The following is a 17,797-nucleotide window of genomic DNA, read 5'->3' on the forward strand; positions in this document are numbered from 1 at the left end:
AAAATGGGCCAGTATATGACGATGCAGAGACTTGAACGTGGGCCCTTATTTCTCTTTTCCTGTCCCCTTGTTAAATGGGGCTGAACCAAGCCGGAGCTAATCCACAGGCCTGCTGGTGTCCTGGGGCAGTGACCTGAAGCCTGGTCTGTTCTGTCTCTACAAGCCTGGGGTGGGGGCCCCACCTAGCAACCATGCTCCAAGCTCAGCCCTCGCTGACTGTAAAAGGCCAGGGGATGGAGTAGGGTCACCTGCAATGCAGACGGGCAATAGTCTTGGAGGGACAGCAGCCGTAGTCTTCAGACAGCCCCTGTTTCCAGACTCACCCCAGGCTCCTAGGAGTCCTTGTCTCTCCCTCCCCCTCATGTCACCCCAGAACTTTCTGTGATGGGGGGTTGGGCTCTGGTTTTCCCACCACCCACTCTCCACCTCTGCCCTTCCCCTTTATTTGTGGACAGAAAAGACTTGGAGACAGAGTTCATAGCTGTTGTCAGTATAGATGACATTTTAATGGTGTTGATATCCAAGAACCTTTCTCCCTGCACTTCTGGTTTGGGCCAGGGGCTGGGGTCGGTCTCCTTTCTTCTGTAATTAAAAATTCACCAGCAAGGACAGACTGCTCATCAATCTTTCATCTCAGCAGTCTCTGTTGGAGAAGACGGGGGCACCGCTGATGAGGCACAGCCCCAGACCTTCCTACTACATGCACGGGGTCAGGGCAGGTGGGGCCGGCTGAGCCTGGAGGAGTCCCTTGAACATCACCAGAATATGCTGTGTGTGACAGGTGGCTGATTCAGAGCTTTTCACCTCCTATGACCTAAAGGCATTAGGGAGGGGCCACAGAGGGTCAGGAAAATGTCTGCAACAAAATGATCTGGAGGCCTCTAAATAATCACATGGCCAGTCTTATCCAGTTAAAACTATGGGATATAGATACTCAAAAGTTGCTCAGAGTAGATCTTAAGTTTCTCACCACATTAAAAAAAAAAGAAATGGTAACTATAAGACACACTAGAGTTACTCAAGCTCAGCTCAACTCACCTATGGTAACTCAGCTGTGGTTACTACAGGATATACATAGATCCGCATCACTTAGGCCCATGGTGAGAACCACACCACAATATAAAAGAGTATCAGATCAACATGTCGTAACTGACACAATGTTGTAGGTCGATTATATCTCAATAAAACCAGAAGTCTATATATGATATATCTTCCGTGTTTTAGCCAAGTAGGAAAAGGGCATAGAAACTCTCCAGATTAAAAAAACAAACAAAAATGAACACAACCTTAGTGGGAAAATGGATGTGAGGACCTCAGCATAGAGCCAACCTAGAGAAAGCATCCTAGTCCTGACGCTCTCTCTTCTCATGGCTGTCAGTGGTGTTGCGTCTACCGCAGAACTCACCTGCTGTGCTGGTTTAAGGCATGTTATTCCTTTGTAGCACGTGGGTTCTAACAGTCCCTTGCCTCCAATATTTGGGGTGAGGCGTAAATGAACCAGGGATCCTTCAGTGTTGTAAGATCGCTGTTGAGCAAACACAGTCCATGGCTGGGGCCTCATGTTTCCCAGGCCAAGGGGCAGGGGTAGCCTGGTGGGCGAACAGAATGCTGGCCCTGCCGTTTTCTGGCTGCGTGGCCTGTGTAGGCCCGCCCCCCCTCTGGGCCTGTTTCTCCACCTGTGCTCCAGAGCAGGTCCAAGAGCAGGTGATTTCCTGGCTCAGTTCTGGTTCTGGATTCCAGGAAACCCTGCACATGGCTGCCTCTTGTCGGGCTCAGGGTTTTCCCAGAAAAGTTTTGGGGAGAGGAGGCTCAGGTGGCCACTTTGTCTCTGTGTCTGTTCTGTGTCAGCCTTGTGCCTGTGGGTTCCCTGAGGCTCTGCTTTTGGGTCTCTGGGAACTCGGGGCTGGGCTGTCTTTCCAAGAAAAGGACAGCCCGCTCACAGCGAGAGGAACCTGAAGGGTGCCCAGTGGAAAAGAATGGGCAGAGGTGGCAAGAGGAGCTGGGGGCGTGGGGGGCACAGCTCACCCCAGCTGAGCAGAGAAATGCCAACTAAGCATAGTTAGGGTGGCACCGAGCTCCTGACACCGAGTGGGACCTGGTTATCCTTGGCTTGGGGCCTAAAGGATGTGGGTTCTGAGGATGAACAGGGTACAGGAAGCAGGGCCACTGTGCTAGACATCTGCCATTTGCCCCTCGAGACCACCCCCTCCCCTCTCCCTGCTGCCCTGTACCCTAGGGGTTGACCTGTAGTTGTCAGAGCACTTCCTCCCCTCTCTGGCTTCCTGTTGGCTGTGGCCAATGGGGAGCTCCAGCAGGATATAAAGTGAGGGTGGGGGAGAGGTGTTAGGGTATTTAATATTCAGCTGTCACCCTTAGGGTCCTTTTGGGCTGGCTGCATACCTTGTCCCCAGGTGACACCTTCTGTCAGGGTCTTCTCTGTGCCCGGGTCTGGAGACCATTCCTTCTTCCCACACCCTAGAGGTGGTCACAGCAGAACCCCCATTTCTAATCCCTCCCCCCACAGGGAGACCACACCACTCCTGCACATGCTTTTGTTAAGAGGTCCTTTATTAAACCCTTAGGAGCCTGCCTGATTCAGCCCCCCAGAACAGCAGAGCAGGGGCGCTAGAAAGTCCTGCAGAAGAGGAAGCAGCAGGCCCTGCCCCCCACCCAGACCGTGTCCAGGGTCTGATGGCACCTTCTTCTTCTTGACGACTCCAAGGGGCCAGCCTGGCAGTCTCCCTCTGTACTTCTGGTTGATATGTCTGGAGCAGGAGAAAGGAAGGCGGGGGGGAGGAAGCCCGCCTGGGCCTTGCTGGTCCTGGTGGCAGATCCCTCAGCAGTGGCGTCACGGGCGAGCGCTCACAGGGGGCGGACAGGTGGGGGCTAGGGAGCATCTATGGGCCTGAGCAGGCGGCCCTTGTGGACGTAGCCCATTGCTGGGCTGCTGGCAGATGGCCCAGAGGTACAGCTGTCCCCAGAGGGTCAGAAAGCTGGACTTGTGCTTGAAATCCCTCAGTTTCTAAATACTGGGATCAGTTCAAATATTACATTTTAAACAGCCTGATCTGAATCTGGCCACCAGTGTTTGACCTGGAAAATACAAGCCCCTCTGACGGACCTCTCTGATCTCAATCTTTTTTGCTTGTAGGTTTCCCACACCCGGAGTGCAGACTGAGAGCAGCCCAGGAGAGAGGTGAGCGTGACAGCCTGCTTCCTCGGGAGGGACACGGGACCCCACTCGCACCTGGGCACATACTTCAGCACCATTAGTGGCCCAGGTTTAGAAATGCGTGGTTTGCAAACCATGTGTTGGTGCCCCCTCCACTCTCCACCTCCCCCTGCCCTGAGCACCCCAGCCTCCCTAACCTTCTGCCCAGCACCTAAGTTCTCAGCAACCACTCCCAAAAACCTGTGGGCAGCAGGAAGAAGGAAGCCAGAAACAGAGCCGAAGCTGTAGTTTGGGCCTATTTCCTAAATGTGACTTCCCTGCTCCCCAGTCCCCCTCAGGGCCTGTGTGTGACTCCTTTACCTTGGTGTGATAGTCTACCAAAAAAGAGGTGCACCTGGATTAGTAAATGTTGTTTTGCAGTAAAAAGCAATATTCATGTGTGGGTTACAGGGCTATCATATCAGTCATTCACACTTTAGTATCTTTTAATGCCATCTGATTACTTTTTGATGACTATCTTGCTGGGGTCAGCCACACTGAGAGGGTCTTTGATTTGGGAGTTGAGGAGGAGCACTACACGGAGGGCCCTGGCCCCGCCTGGGTAGGGGGCCTGCCGAGGACATTTCTGGTAGCTTAGTGCCTGTGTTAGAGGTGACTCTGGCAGTATTGTCTTTGGTTCCTGTCCTGGGTAGGTGAGGCCTCTGGAAGCTAGTCTGTCACCCTTACCCCATGGGAAAGCATGCCCTCCTAACTCCAAACCGTCTGCTTACAAACATTTGAAGACACAGTCTCTTGCTTGGGGGACTGTCTGGACAAGCCAGGCCGAACCACTACCAATGGCCTGCGGCTGCTACTGGCCCCAGCGACCTCAGAGAAACCCTCCTTCCTCGGGGGTGGCCCTGTGTGGAGCTCCCTGCACTCCTAGATGGGATCAGCAGTTGCCCCGGGTGCGTAATTGGATCGAGCCTTCCGCACCCAACACCCCCTCCTGCCCACCGGTCACACTATCACACTGCCCACATTGCCACCATCTGTGTCACTCTCTGGGGGAGGATGAGGAAGAAGCTTTGAGAGCTTCCGTCAAAACGTTAACCGAAGGTTAGTAGTGGTTGTATCCAAATTGCAAGGTTATATGCAATTTGAATTTTCTGTGTTTTCCATTGTACGCATCAAGCACGTGCTGCTTTGGTTTACTGCACCCGTGAATGCTCTCTGGGGTGGTCTAGTGACCCATGGGTGCCTGCGTCCATTGTAGAAATCATCTGACCAGATTAGCTCTAGCAGGTAGCTGGGCCTTCAGGAAGGGACACAGGACGGGTAGGTTTTGATGGAGAAACAAACAGCGGCGCTGGGGGAGGCTTAGGGAGCGTGCAGAGTGGTCCGACTCTGCTGTGCTCATGAGCTAGAGAGCCAGATCGCGACTGTTTTCCGAAAATAAGGTTTGTTCCCTCCATTAACACACCACCTCTTCCCTTTCCTGCTAAGGAACCAGGCCCTCACTTGAAGGGCAACGTCACTGAGGCCAGGGATAGATGTCATTCTCTTGCACTGACTATGGCCCCATAATCTCAGTTTTCTTCCTTCCTTCCTTCCTTTCTTTTTTAAAGATGTCTAAAATTACAACACAGACTCTGGGGAGCTTTTCATATGCGTGGTCTGAAATTGATAAACTTCCCAAAGTGGCATAACCTCCTAGAACATTGTAAGAATTTTTAAAAGTTTCCTCGTTCAGAATTTAAGTAGCCAGTAATTGCACTTCTGGGGAATGTGCCCTGAGGAAATCGCCTACAATGTGTACGCAGGTTTATACACACAGATGTTTATCACAGCGTTATTTATGTTTGTTTAAAAAAAAAAAAAGAAAGAATGTGAATGTCCAGCAGGAGGTTGGGGGACCCAGCGTGGCACCCCAGATGGCTCGTGCAGGGTTCTGGACAGCCACTGCGTTGTTAATAACGTATGGAAAATGGTCTTATTTCAGTGTTAAGTGAAAAGGCAATTTGTCAGAATTAATCCAGGCTACATTACAAAGAGAAACATGGGTAGAAAGAAACAAGTAAGCCAGGTAGCAGAGAGAGGAAGATTAGGGAGCCAGATACAGATGTGTGGGGGTACAGCAGCTGACCTATTTTCTTCTCTGTGCTTTTCTGCATTCCTTCCCGCAGCGGCACGTTCCCCACCCCCCCCCGCCTGTGTGTATGTGTACATTTTGCCAGTCTGCTGTATCGGAAAAATTGTTAGATTGGTGCTTTCATTTCTAGGGTGTTCTTTGTCTTAACATTTTTTTTAACCCAAACCTGTGGCACATAGTGTTCTTGCATCTCTCGAACTGTGGTTCTGAGAGAGCTAGACTCGGGGGCTGTATTAGTTTCCTAGGACACGCATAACCAAATACCCAGACAGTGGAAATGAATTTGCTCACAGTTGTAGAGGCCAGAAGTCTGAGATCCAGGTGTCCTCAGGTTTGGTTTCTTCTGAGGTCTCTCTCCTTGGCTGGATGGCTGCCTTCTCCCTGGGTCTTCATATGGCCGTACCTCTGTGTCATCTGTGTCCTAATCTTCTCTGTCTCTTTTTTTAAATTTTTTAAGGTTTTATTATTGAGAGATAGAGCATGAGCATGGGAGAGATAGAGAGAGAGGGAGACAAAGAATCTGAAGCAGGCTCCAGGCTCCAAGCTATCAGCACAGAGCCCAACGTAGAGCCCAAACCATGAGATCATGACCTGAGCCAAAGTCGGCCACTTAACCGACTGAGCCACCCAGGTGCCCCAACCTAATCTTCTCTTAGGACGCCAGTCTCTTGGATTAGGACCCACCCTCAGGACCTCATTTTACCGTAATTACCTCCCTATAGACAATATCTCCAAACATAGCCCCATTCTGACATGCTGAGTGTTAGGACCACAACACATGGATTATGGATCACGTCTCAGCCCATAACAGGGGCAGCCTATTCTCAGTGACTATGGCTACTATTTTGCAGAGCACTAAGCTTGAGGCTGTAGTGGGAACAGGGCCTGTAAGAGGCCCCTCGGGAGGTGTGAGGCAGTCACCAAATGCAACCTGTCCACGTGGGCAACACTTCACCTCTCCAACAACACCCAGAAGCAAACGCATGACCATTCTGGTTGTGCCCAGCCCCCACAGATTAGCTGCCGAAGGTCCAGGCAAAAGAAAGAGTTCAGCGTACAAAAAGATAATTTTACTAAGACGCTCTTAAGCACATCTACCGTGGTTAAGAAGCAGTGAGTTAGCTATGAACAATTAAGTTGTTCAAAACTCAAAATTTAAGAATAGTTTTTCTTAGCATCACTTCAAAGGTGAAACTGATTTTTCCCATCGCTTGTGGAGAAAAGGAATAGGTGAGCCAGTGGGGTGTGGGAGGTTGTGGATATTGAGTTTAGTAGAAGCAGAGACGATTAGGGTAGAGGGAATGGTCTGATCAGAGAGCAGTAGAGCAAGGCTGAGGTGGGCATCTAGTGGCAGGCACCTTAGATTTAAGTGGAAGGTAGTAGGGAGCTACAGCAGCCTCTTGAGCAAGGGTGGAACAGATAGAGAACAGAAGCTACAAGAGACTACAACAGAAAATCTATTTAGATGACCTTTGCAGAAGTGCTGGGATGAGGGTCCAGATGTAAGTTCTGGAAGTGGAGCTGCAGAGGAAGATTTGGGAGATGTTCACACTATTTCGTTTTTCTGGGCCTCTTTCCAAGCCCTTCCCTTTATCTCCAGTCTGGAAAACTCCTAAGCATCCTTTAAGGCCCCATTCAAGGAGCCCCTTTACACAGAAGCTTTTCTGTGAGTCATTGAGAGGATGGTTGATTAAGAAAATGTGACCCACAAAGCACAAAAAGTTGCTTTAGCATTTTCCTCTGATTCAGCAAAATCTCTTCTCTCTTGGCACCTTTCCTGGGAGCCTGAAAATCCACCTTTATTCCTAGACGTCCACTTGATACTGGCTCTTTATTTCTTGCCCACATGTCCGGGGACTTCCTGCCCTGACAGATGTTAACACAGTAGCAAACTAAGTAACATCCGACGGGTCTTCTCCTACCTGCCTCTCATGGGGCTCTCACAGTGATGCTCGGACATGGGCCAGGATGTGTTTGGATTCTCCCCATTCTACAGATGACAAAACTGAGGCTCAGGGAGAGGATGCCACCTGCCCAAAGTCATACAGCTCAGAAATGGGAGAAAGGAAGCTAAAACCCAAATTAGGAGATTCCACATTCAGTGCATTTTTCTCAATTGTGGTTTTTTATTTTCGTTTTGTTTTTTGGGTTTGGAGTTTGGGGTTTGTTTTTGTTTTGTTTTGTTTTGTTTGGTTTGGTTTGGTCTTCAAGCTCTCGGTAACTTCTGAAGTAAATGACCTGGTACATTTTGCTTTCAGAGCATCTGTTTGTTGCCTGCTCCCAAAACATGTTTTTTTTCTTTTGCTCAAACGGTTTGAACTTTACAGCCCTGTTGTGATTCCTTCCACATCTATGTAAATACATCTCTGTCACAGCTGCAAAGTGGAAGATTCTGAGACACCAGGTCTCATCTGTCCGAGATCTTTTCCAGCGGCCGGGCAGCTAATGCGGTGGGAGGGGAGGTTTGGCTGGCTGGTGAGGGGCTGGGTCATGAGGACTTTGGGATGGGGCATGTGACATTGTGGGGCGGGGGGAGGTAGTGAGAGGACTGACTTGCATATTAAAGGAACCCTCTAGACTGCTTTGTGGAGGGTAGATGTGCGTGGGGCAGGAGTAGAATCCAGAAGACCGGGGAGGAGGCTGCTGTGGGAATTCAGGTGAGAGATGAGGGTGCCAAACCAGATGGTGACAGTGGACATGGGGACAAGGGGCGCTGTTCTGTGTCGATGACCCCGGGGTGCGCTCTGACACCAGCTGCAGTGCTGAAATTCAAATCTGGCACTGGCCGCCCAGAGCATTACACTTCCCACACACCCCACAAGCTAAAGGACACAGTGCCCAGCAAGACTGCTCCAGCTTCAGACGCTGGCTGCAAGCACGGTGCTCAAGCTATTGCACATCTGGTGGGCTGCCTACAAATTTGAAGGGTTCCTAGACCCCCCTTTGTCTTGACAATTCCCTAGGATGACTCACAGAACTCAGAAAAGTGCACTACTTAACAATTACAGATGCAGATTCAGGACCAGCCCGATGAAAAGATATGAAGGTGAGGTCTGTCAGGGTCCTACCAGAGACATGCCTGCCCTCCTGGCACATTGATGGTTGACTAACCAGGAAGCCACACTGAGCTCCAGTCTCCAGACTTGTTGTTGTTGTTTTTACATTTTAGAGAGAGAGCAGGAGTGAAGGAGAGACACAGCATGGGGGAGAGAGAATCTTAAGCAGGCTCCACGCTCAGTGTGGAGCCCAACATGGAGCTCGATCCCAAGACCCTGGGATCATGACCTGAGTGAAAATCAAGAGTCAGACGCTCAACTGACTGAGCCACCCAGGCGCCCCCAGAGTTTATATTAGGATTTCATTATGTTGGCGTGAGTGACTGATTCGTTGACTGCATGACGAAAGTCACTCTCCATCCTCCCTGCCCTGGACGTGGGGCTGGCTCAGAGCCCCTATCCTCTCCTGCCATAGTTGGTCTTTCTGGTGACCAGCCCCCATCCTGATTCAGCTTATTAGCATAAACTCAAGTGTGGTCCCAGGGGCTCATGAAGGACAAAGCCTACCTCCGTCACTAGGGAAATTCTAAAGATTTAGAGTCTTGCTCCCAGAAACCAGGGACAAAAGTCAGTCATATTCTTTCCTATAAGCAGGGTAGATGCCGGTGTCCTTTGCTAAGACTAGCAGAAGATTGGAGGCCAGGGGTGGGGACTAGGAGATAATAGATTTGGTTGGAGGAAAATGAGGACTAATGTTTTGGACCTGTTGAGTTTAAGATTCATTAGATGTCCAAGTGGAGGTGAGGTATGGAGTAGGCAGTTGGAGCTATGAGTTTGGAGCTCAGGGAAAGATCAGTATTTGGATCATATTTGAAACCCCGGTGTTGGATGGGATAACTCAGGGAGTGAGTGTAGTTGGGGGGGAAAAAAAAAAAGGAGCCAAAGGCTGTGCCTGCAATAGTTAGTGGCTGGGAGAAGCAGGAGAGCTGGAGGGAGCTGGGTCCCCAGGCAGGTGTTGCAGAAGGAGAGGTGACAAAATCAGCACTGAATGCAAGAAGTCCAGGAAGAGGAGGACCAAGAAAGGGCCACAAGACTGGACAAGATGGGGACCGCAGTGACCTTGGGCTGAGTGTCTGCAGAGGAAAGGAAGCGACAGTAGCGCCTGGGTGGGACTGAGGTGGGAATGGTTGGTGAGGAAGTGCAGGCAGAGAGCAGGAACCCCCTAGGGGCTGTGGGACCGTAAGGGCTAAGTGGGCCCGCACTCTCTGTACCTAGTTCCAGGCCAGGAGTCGGAGGCATCGTCTGGCACCTCAGACTATGGCCGGAGAGAAGGGATGGGAGTCACTATCCTAAGGCAGAACAGAGTGAGAGAAGTGGGATGTGGGAGGGCAGAAATGTAGAGGCAGGAGAAATCACTCCTGACTGAGGGTGATCAGGGCTGGCACAGCAATAAGGTCTTTGGCTGAGTGCCTGCCTTCCCTGTCCTGGGCACGTGCCAGGCCCCAGAAGTGCATTCTCTTACTTAATTCCCACAGCACTGGTATTGTACCCATTTCACAGATTAATGAAACTGAGGCATACAGAGGCTGAGTCACTTATCCAAGGTCACACTCTTAGGAGTTTCTGGACATAGAAGTTAATGCAGATTGTAAAGGATTTTTACAGGTAAAGGTAAAAAAGGGCGGGGTGGGGGAGCAAGGGGATAGGCTGAAATGAGAACTCAAAGACAAAAAAAGGTCTATGTGAGTTTTGGGGGGCCCTGGCAGAGTCATTTAGAATAAGAATGGGAGAGATCCAGGGGTGCCTGGGTGGCTTAGTCAGTTAAGTGTCCAACTTCAGCTCAGGTCAGGATCTCACTGCTGATGAGTTAAAGCCCCACATCAGGCTCTGTGCTGACAGCTCAGATCCTGGAGCCTGCTTCAGATTCTGTCTCTGTCTCTTTCTCTCTCTGCCTCTTCCCTGCTTACTCTTGCTCTCTGTCTGTCGGTCTGTCTCTGTCTCTCTCCTTCTATCTCTCTCTCCTTCTCTCTCTAATATAAATAAACATTAAAAAAAAAGAGTGGGCAGGTCCTGAGTTCCACGGAGTCACTCAGGAGAGGGACCCAGTCCCTCTGTAGAATGCCGTTCTTCTCAGGTCCAGGCATTGCTGCCTCTGACAGCCTCCTGAGCCCTCAGGCTGCCTTCCTCCAGTAAGGGGAGGGGACCACCTCCCCACCTGGGTAAGGGCACAGATAGGAAGGCTGGCTGGCTGAGGCAAGGGAGAGCCAGGGGCGGTGGGGGTGGGGGAAGCTGTGAGCCGAGAGGCAGGCGTGGGTCCTCTGCACCCCTGTCCTCCACCCATCAGTCACGCAGCTCCACCCCTACCATACCCTCAGCTGAGGTAGGAGTGAGCCCCTGCTGGCAGTTCTCATCACCCCTCGTCTGTAGAACAGAGCAGCGGGCCCTGCGCACCCCTGCCCACCCCTCCCCGGGTGCATAGTCATGACTTAAAATCTCATTTGGGGAGAACGCACTTAGCAGAAACGCCCAGCATTCAGCAGGTGTCATTTGCATCGTTCAGGAGCGGACGGGACCCACCACTTCTAACAGAGGGACAGATGAAATGAGGAGAATGCCTTCTGAGGCGGGATGTGGCAGCTGTTTGACTCTAGAATGTCTCAGAGCTGCAGAGGGATGCCCGTGGGCCCGTGGGTGCTCGCTTCCCACCTGTGACATGGGCACAGCCTGGCTGATGAGGACTGCATTCCCTGTGGTGAAGCCAGCTGGGGAAGGTCAGCCCAGTGGGACGCCCTTCTAATGCCTTTTGTGGTCCCTGGGCGAGCTCGCCCCCCTGGTCCCTCTGGGAGCGTGCGTGGCTCTGCCGGGCCTGACACAGACACCTGGCAGGGCCTGCCCCGTGCCTCCCATTCCGCAGAGAAATAGAAATCCAGAGGGATCCGGCCAAGGTTCCCTCCAGCAAGTGTTGGTACCTCCTCCCTTGATCTTTTTTTGCACCATGGAAGGCGAGGGATGGAGAGGAGGAGGGAGATAGGAAGGAAAAAGACCTCAGGTGACACATAGATTTGGGAGGATGGAGGTTCACCTTTGTATTCAAGAAGAACTTTAGGACCTCCAGCTCATCAGACACGGGGAGAATGCATAAGGCCTAGAACACTCTTCATTTAGAAACTGTCAGGACAATCACTTTGTCTGATCCTGCCATTTCACTCTCTTCGTACGGCCAGCATGTTGGGGGTTTAGTCTCCGGTAGCATGAGGAGAAGCATCTAGAAGGAAAAAAGCACTTAATGATACATGCCAGAGGACATGATGTTCTGCCACACGCATGCACGCGCGGCTTCAGAAGGGGCTCGTGAATGTGGGTTTGGAAATGCCTGGGATCTAGGGGCAGGTAGCAGATGAGGCCGGGGCATGCCTGGCCCCTCCTGCTGTTGGTCGTCCACACGGGGCAGGCACGGGGCCAGTGCCTGCTCCACTCTCCCAAGGGGACTCGGTGCCGCCTTCCAGAATCCCTGACTTGTGTGCCTTCTGGTCTGGCTCCTGGCTGTGGGTCCTATTTCACAGCTTTCTGGAACTTCCTTACCTGGTTCTTGGTGCCTTCCATGAGCCCCTTGGGAGATTTGAAGGAGGGAGGGGACAGTTAAGAGAGCAAATCATGTGTCCTGAGCAGCTGCTGGGTACGGAATGCTGTGGCAGAAACTTCATGCATGTTTTTTAACTTGAGACTTGCACCACTTCTGAAAGGCGTGGGCATTGCTCTCTCCATTTCACATTCGGGCACACTGAAGCTCGGAGAGATTAAGTAGCTTGCCTTGGATGGCCCAGCCAGTAAGCAGAAGGGAAGTCAGGTCCACAGGGCCCCCAAGCCTGGGTCTAGGTTCTGCCTGCTGCTGCCTGGTGTGCACACCCTGCCCCCCCGGCTGGGTCTCTGAGGCTGGTGCTGACCATGATCCTGACCTTGTCTCTGAACCGTCTTGGCGATTCCTTTCTCCTTCCCCTCCACATTTTTGCAAGCCCCAAGGCTCACTCTCCTCAAATGCAGTTCACATCAGACCCTGCTTCGGGAGTTTCTTGACTCAAATTCTGAAAGAACCTTCAGGGTCCTGCAAATGCTCCTAAATTGGACCCCTCCAAGAGTAAGTAAAGGGAATGAGCCGCTCTAGGAGTCCAGCGTACAGAACTGATTGGTCAGGCCAGGAAGGAAGGTTCATGGCCTTTGATTTTGAAGAATGTGCTCATCAGAACTCCAATGCCAGAGCCTATAGTGTTAGGAAAAAAAAGAGAGCAGAGAAACATACAAAGGAAAACAAGGAGACAGGGATAAGCAGAGGAATCAGGAGTGTTTACGGAGAGTAGAATGAGTCACAGATTTTTTTCCTGAGCTGCAATGAGCCCAGTGGGAAAGTGAAGCTCCACAGTATGGTAGGGGTTGAAGGAGAAGGACCTGGGGTAGAATGAGTCACCCAGTGTCAGGTCACACAGCCCACTCCTTGTGAGTAGACTGAAGGCCCTGCAGAGTCCCAATGAGGTTCACCTCGTCACCCCTGCGTCAGCATCATCAAAAGGTGCTTAAATGACAAGCAAGAGCGGCTGCATGTTGTGTTGTGAGTTTTGTACCCATTCCTGTTAAAACCAGGAACCTGGCAGGCAAAAGAGTTCGCTCTTACAGGGTTACCCTTCAGGAACTTGGTCTCTGCTCCTCCTTCCCTTGCAGGGTCCATCAGAGGACCTTCCTTTGCTCTGTCCTCTGGCATTTCTCTCGGCAGATGGTTTGCTCTCTGGCCCCCACGGATGGCCCTTTGTTAGATGTCTCCCTTTAATTTTCGATATCTTTTTCTGCGTCCTTGCAAAGCTCCCGGCCTCAGCCAGGCGCACCAAGGAGCCTTGCAGTAGCAGGACTGATCGATGCTGGGAGGCCCCTGGCGGCGGCCAGAGCCGCAGTCCTGGGTGGGGGCGGCAGGCTCTGCAGCAGCCGCTCCATGCTGGCAGCCAGAGCTCAGTACCACTCCTTGCCCTGCAGGCCCCCGCCCTGCCAGGTTGGAGCCCCAGAGCCCCGGCTGGGGGGAGAAGCCCACTCCTCCCACACAGCCGGCCCAGACACACTGGGAAGGGTAAGTGAGGGTCTGCGAATGCCGTGGACCCCACAGAGGCTGGGAAGGGGCCGCTGGCTCTGGGACTTCTAGAAAAGCAGATCTGATAAAGCTGTTGCTGCTGAGATGGGCGGAGGAAGCAGCCCAAGAGCCTGTTCTCTGGGATTCTGTGAAGCAGCAGGGGGACTTGGCTCTGTGCATACTTCAGGTGGCCCAGGATTCTGGGGAACGAAGGTTGCTGTTGGCTCATACCCAAAACAGGGCAGTCGTAGGACTTCCCCGAAGGACGAAGGATGTTAGCTCTTTCCTTCATTCTTTGCCAGAAGTTTTCTGAGGGCCAAGTACATGCCAGGCTCCCTGCTGGGCAGCAGGGGATTTAAGGAGGACTGGAATGAGGCATTTACCCAGAAGTCCTCCTAGCCTTGCCAAGAGGATGCTTGCTTAAAGAACTGTAATGTCACAAGATGTACAATAGAAGAGGGTCTTCCAGGGGCAGAGAGAGGCCACCTGGGCCTCAGGGTACCAGAGGAGGGGCCATTTGGTTTGGGTCTTGAAGGATGAGTAGGAGTTCTTCAGAGGACAAAAGGCAGCCAAGATATTATGAGTGACTGCAAAGAGGTTTGGACATCCAAAAACGCAAAAGTGTGAAGTGACCAGCTCACCAGGCCTGAGCAGGGGCTGCAGAAAATGGGCAGAAAAGACTGACAAGGGCCATGTCGTGATCCTCAAATGCCAGATGATGGAGTTTTGACTTGATCCTGTAGGCCGATGAGAGGCACTGAAGGGTTTAAAACGATGGTGTGATGTGGTCGGTTTTGCATCTGAGAAAACTCAGTCTGGCTGCAACGTGGATGGGGTGAAGAGGGACACAGGGTGGAACCCCCCCCACCACACACACACCAAAAAAGAAAACTGTGACCTTAAACTCATGGAAGCCAGTGCTTTAGACCAAGATAGTGGGTTTAGGAAGTGAAATGCCAGGGAAAGCTCTGCTCTTTTCCGAGTTTGAGTGGCAAGGCTGGGTGGGACACCAACGGGGAGGGAAGAGGCAGAGTCCAGGACAATGTGGGAGTGGGCCACAGAGACCGGATGGGTGTTAGGGGCCTCTTGATGAGAGAGGGGAGGAGGGAAGAGGAGCAAGTGGGGATGGAAGGGAAGAGAGGTGATGAGCTTGAATGTGGCCAAAGGGAGCTAGTGATGCTCAAGGGCTGCCACTTCAAGACGATGTCCCCCTGGAGGCACCCTCAGTCCCCTCTCCCAGCAGCTCCACGGTAAAACCTCGGGAGGTGCTGAGTCAAAGCCACATGTGTCACCCGCACACCATCTGTCCAGATCCCTGGCAGTGTAGTCACTGAACTTGGTGTCAGCCAGCAGTGAGACAGGAAGATCTCACCCTGCACCCACTGCACCCTCAGCCTGCTCTTTGCAGCTTGGGACTAAATAATACTGGGTGCAAGTATGCAAAGGGGTGCCCCATCTTCACTGAGGGCAGGTTTTCCAAATATTGAGTGAGAACAATGCCGGGTAGGTTGGTAGTGCAGAGCCGGAACTTGAAATGGGACATAACAGAATGCCTTTGCGTCCTGGCTAGGCGCTGGGAGCCCCGAGGTATGGTATCAGAGGGGACGGGGAAGGGGGACCACAGGCTGGCTAACCCAGCATTGCCTTGGCCCACAACTGACCCTTCTACTGGGAGTCCAGGAATTCTGCTTGGTTTTGGAAAAGACCTTGCAGTTAAGAGAAAGAAAAACTTTAGAGAGAGCTTGTTTCTCAGGTGGGAGGCCCGGTGCTAGAGGTCTGGGTGTATCCAGGCTGGTGGGGGATCCCCACGTCAGAATCACCAAGACAGACAACTCCGTTGGGTTGGACTCTGTGCTGGGCTTTCTCTTGCCCAGACATACTCAATCCTCACCCAAGGGGATCAGAGAGGTAAAGCAGCTGACCAGTGGCACACAGCTATCACAAGGCGGAACTGGATCCCTGCCCAGCCTGGCCCACTCAGATGTAGGCTTTCTTTTCTCCCTCCACCAACCACCATGCTAGCGGTGCACCTTGGTCTCTGGGTGAAGCTGAGAAAGACAAAACGCTTGAAAACAATAGGAGATTCATCACAGGATGACCACATTAAGTCTTTTTTAAAAAACATACAGTGATTGGAGGGCCGTCTGGCTGGCTTGGTTGGTTAAGTGTCCAACTTTGGCTCACATCATGATCTTTATTCCCTGCGTCAGGCTCAGAGCTCAGAGCCTGGGACCTGCTTTGGATTCTATGTCTCCCTTTCTCTCTGCTCCTCCCCCACTTACTCTCTCTCTGTCTCAAAAATAAATAAACATTTAAAAAAAACATTCAGTGAGTGTGAACGGCAGAAGTGAGTGTGTGTGTGTGCGTGTGTGTGTGTGTAGACTAGACTCATTCATCATATGTAGGTTTATTGAGAACCTACTCAGGGCCAGGCCCCGGGGATACAGCAGTGACCGAGGCAGGCAGTCCAGGCTCTCAGGGCGTCGTGAGCAGGCATGTGAGAGGGGGTCTTACACGTAACCAGGTAGGTACAAATATGCATGCATGCGTTCGTGATCTCAGCCAGTGTTGTAAGGATGGGTACATGTGCCTCAGTAGACACAGATACACGCCCCCAGTGCTCACACTCATGCATTTGCACACCCCCACGCACACACAGTCACCCACTGGCGTTTACCAAGGAGAAGGAGCTGGGCCTTCAGCCTACTACGATAGCCAGGAGAATTTGAAACGCAGCCTGCCTCACTTCACCATAGAGACCAGCACAGGACCCCTGTTCAGGCTCCTGTCTCTACCCCATCTGCTACCTGGGGTCTGAGCTCGCAGACCTGGGTGGTGTATGAAGCAGCTTTCCCCTGACTCCACTGAGAGCTGCCGCCACCATCTGTCAAACACAGCTGGGCACTTGGTATACACTGTCTCTTTGTACATTTACTGCAGCTCTAGATGTGGGTACAATTATCACCCCCATTTTATAGGTGAGGAAAGTGAGGATCGGAGAGATGGGGCATCTTGCCTGGGGTCTCAAGCAGCTCATGCATGGCAGAGCCTGGTTTTGAACCCTGAGCTCCTCATTTGGAAATAGTAGGCCAGTGCTGGTGCCGCTCGGGGTGACCCTGATGCCTGGGGCCACCCTGATGCCTGGGGCCACCCTGGGTCTTCCTGATCCTTCCTGGTGAGCTGAGGCCTCCTAGGACACAGGGCCTTCTTTGCTGATGCTCCAGGCCTGGTGCCCAGAACCACTGTCCAGGTTCCCCTCAGCTTTGCCTCTCTGGACAGTGACTTGTCAGGTGAGAAGGACTTTGAGCCTCACAGGGGCAAGGAGACAAGTTCTCAGGCTGGTGAACAGGCCAACTTTGCAGTCAGACCCTCTACCCCACTGCAGGGTTGGTCTCCCCATTCATAAAAGGTGGATAATAATGGTCCCCCATGTTGGGTTCTGTTCGTTGTTAAATGGGATAACACATGTTAAATGCTTCTTTCACGTAAAATGCTTAGCCCAGCACCCAGGCTAGGACTGTTGTTTTGTTATTCTTAGCTTCTATCCGTCCACCCATCAACAATTTTTTATGGGCCTATTGAATGAGGGAGTGTGTTGTGCTCTAGAGATAGGGACCAGGCTCACATTCCAGTAGGAGAGATCCAAGTATTAATAAGAGTACTTTGGTGCAAGAGATACCGGGAAAGAGATCCGTATAGGGGGCAGCAGGGGCACAGAAGGCTAAAGTGCATTCTCTCAAGCAGCAAGGGGAGTGCTGGCGCAGAGTCTCAAAGGAGGGGGTGTTTTTCCATCAGGGTGAGAAAGGGCATTCCAGTAGGAGGGGCAAGCAGGCCGAAGGTCAGGACAAGAAGAGTCAGGTGCGCTGGAGAGCCTGTACACAGGCCAGGAGGAGCAGGTTCCAATATCCAGAGAGCCCAGGCACATGATCTCAGGGAGAGCAGCAGGCTGGGGTAAGACAATACGGATTGGCGGGGACTGTGGCCAACTGGAAGGTGTTTGATGGCTCTACAGGGGAAGTAGGATTTGGCTTCAGGGAGCTGTCGCGGTGAAGGAAAGCTGGCCCAGGGTTGCCCGGTCTCCTAAGTTTTTAAGAGAAGTCAGGCATCCTGACTTGGAAATATCGGTGTAGCCCTGGGGAAGCCAAACAGAATACACCTGCAGGCTGCCAGTTTGCAGCCTCTGGTGTAGACGTGAAGGGCGGGGCAGAGGGTGGCCATGCTGGCGGGCCTGTGTCTGACCAGGGCCAGGGCCCAGCGGACACGCAGGACTCAGTCGCCACGTGCTCTGAGTTGAGTCAGGCAATGTGGACTTCATCTGAAAAGTTAGAATAGCCTGAGGTTTGGGGCAGAAGACTGAAGGTGATGACAAGCGTGTTATGTGGCCATCA

At 52.1% G+C, this 17,797-nt stretch overlaps 1 protein-coding gene across 2 annotated transcripts in view; it reads left to right on the forward strand.

The window, feature by feature from the left end:
- The first annotated feature begins 3,149 nt into the window (after positions 1-3,149).
- Positions 3,150-17,797, forward strand: part of ATP2B2 (ATPase plasma membrane Ca2+ transporting 2) — a 289,183-nt gene continuing 274,535 nt past the window's right edge. For both annotated transcript variants that reach the window (XM_029916061.1, XM_029916062.1), the window contains exon 1: positions 3,150-3,196. The gene's annotated coding sequence lies outside the window, so the exon portion shown is untranslated. The remainder of the gene's footprint in view (positions 3,197-17,797) is intronic.

The sequence above is a fragment of the Suricata suricatta genome, chromosome 12, assembly GCF_006229205.1.
Source record: "Suricata suricatta isolate VVHF042 chromosome 12, meerkat_22Aug2017_6uvM2_HiC, whole genome shotgun sequence".
Classification (NCBI taxonomy): domain Eukaryota; kingdom Metazoa; phylum Chordata; class Mammalia; order Carnivora; family Herpestidae; genus Suricata; species Suricata suricatta.